Raw genomic sequence first — 2,673 nt, 5'->3', positions numbered from 1 at the left:
TCAGACAACAAGGGGGGAAAAGCGAAAAGAAACAAAGAAGGAAACCAGCATCAAACTATTTCCAAGCACACGCACTCCTCTTGTTCAAAAACAGTGCACATCATAAATCCGTCCAGGGCAATACACACCATTTTTCTATTGCTACACTTTTTTTCCAGTGACGGTCAATGCATTGCTACAGACTGCGTGTCGTCATCACATCCTGTCTGAAGAAGAAGACAGCGGCAAAGACTTCTATTAATTATTGAATCGCAAGATTATTTCCTTTGTCCTACTCTTAATGACATTGATTCTCTCATTAAAATTCAACAAAAAAGCACCCCGCATATTAACGATTTTCACCCCAAAGGCTCATCATGGTCATTAGAATTACAGTAAACTGCCACTGCTCTTTTAAAATAATAAGTGAGACCACTCAACATCACCTCCAGGCTTATGTAATACGTGACCCTTTCTATGCTCATACATTCGTTGTCTGAGGCTACACCCGCGAGCAAAAAAGGCGCGGAAGCCGGGTGGGCAAAGTTCCATTCGCGCATTGCGAGCATGAAGGCGGGAAAGGCTGCGAGCAAAGTTCTATTCGCGCATTCCAAAGCACAAGACAGAACGCCTTTACGGGAACACGATAGCATTCCTATACTATATTAATGATTATTGCATTGCAGTTTAGAAAAACTACAACTAAACTATAATTTTAGGAGCCCAACTTTCTATGGAAACTATAATTGCCCTATTACTTGGATCGCTACTAATGAAGCGCTCCAATTTTTTCTCTCTTCCCATTTCAGCCTTGTCATGCAGGGAAGCAGACTCATATCCAACATAATTAATTTACACTGAGGGTGCCGTGCTTCAGGAATTCCTATCCTGCGCTCAGGTGCAAGCATTTCTTCACGGATACCTTTAACAGCTGACTTCCTCAACATATCGAACACCCAACAAAATCAAACAAACAATCAGAGAAGCCCTCTTCTCAGCTGTACCATGCGACTGTCTTCTTCGTAAAATCGGTGATCTGAGGAAGAGAGCAGCGAAAAATTGCGCGCACTTGTGCTTGACTTAAAAAAACCTGAAGCATATGCCAATAAACCAAGAAAAGGACACTCATGTCTGGTATCTGATAGTGCCACATACACAGACGCATTGTCGCAAAGAAAGCACAGGACAGGGATACACAAATTTCCTTAGGTGAGCAGGGAAAAGGCTTAAGACCTCAGGAATAATAGCAGAGTCACTGAACATCGCTACGCGGCTAACACAAGATAACAAGATAATAGCGGCGGGTAAAATTGCAACACTGCTAAACAAGCCCCAACATGCCATCATGACGTCGCAATCCAGGAAAAAGAAGCACGCGCGCGCACACAGCAGCTCAGGAATGCACAAGGAGAGGTGCTTTATAGGAATTTCTACTCCACACACTCAGATACCAGCATTTCTGCACAAATACCTATAACGGCTGACTTCCTCAACATATCGAGGAAAGCGAATACTAACACTCAACATATAACAAAAAACAAACAAATTCCATTCTCATGAACTCTCTCCTCTGCCGAGCGGCTTTCTCCTGCTCTACCTGGATGCTGACTGTTTCCCCTCATCTACATTCTGAGTAAAAGCCGTGAAAGGAGAAAAGAACCGCGAAAAATTACACGTATGTGTGCTCCAATAGCTGTAACTGCAAGAAACCGTAGCGCACGCCAATACACTGAGAAAAATACGCCTATTTCTGCCACCAGATAATTGTTGCATAATGCCACATACACAGTCGCATTACCCTTGCGTAAAGAAAGCACAGGATAGGGATACACAAATTTCCTTAGGTGAGCAGGGAAAAGGCTTAAGACCTCAGGTCACCACACATCGCCACGCGGCTAGCACAACATGACACCAACAAGATACTAGCAGCGGGAAGAACTGCAACACTGCTAAACAAGTCCAGACATGCCACGAGGACGTCACAAATCAGGAGAAAAAAAGCACACGCATGCACGCAAAGAGGACAACGCATTAAACACACGGAGCGCTCAGGAATAATCGTAGCGTTACCGCACATCGCTACGAAGCTCAACGTCTAACACAAGACGACAACAACAACAAGATATTAACGAAGGGTAAAAATTGCAACACTGAACAAGTCCAGACATGCGACATCGCATACAAAACACTGCTCATCGGGGAAAAGGCCTAAGCCCGCGGCGGATCATCATAGAGCATACACAACTTCATTTTTCTACTTCGCGTAAACTAAACGCGGTCTGCTTGGAAAACGACGTACAAATTTTCTTAAGGAGCAGAGAAATATAGAAATTTCTACTCCGTGCTCAGATACCAGCATTTCTGCTCAAAAACCTGCAAAATTAAGCACTGCTTACTTCGTCAAGATATCGAACACCCAACAAAATCAAACAAACAACCCCACTTCCACTGGTAGAACACTATTCAGCTTTTACGCAGGAGGCTTTCTTCTACATAAAAGTAGAGAAAATAAGAAAAAGAGCAGCGAAATATTACACGCACTTTTGCTTGACTTAAAAAACCTGAAGCATATGCCAATAAACCAAGAAAAAGACACTCATGTCTGCTATATGATAGTGCCACATACACAGACGCATTACCCTTGCGTAAAGAAAGCACAGGACAGGGATACACAAATTTCCTTCAGTGAGCAGG

The sequence above is a fragment of the Ornithodoros turicata genome, unplaced genomic scaffold (genome assembly GCF_037126465.1).
Source record: "Ornithodoros turicata isolate Travis unplaced genomic scaffold, ASM3712646v1 Chromosome12, whole genome shotgun sequence".
Taxonomy (NCBI): Eukaryota; Metazoa; Arthropoda; class Arachnida; order Ixodida; family Argasidae; genus Ornithodoros; species Ornithodoros turicata.
This window is presented reverse-complemented; position numbering follows the sequence as displayed.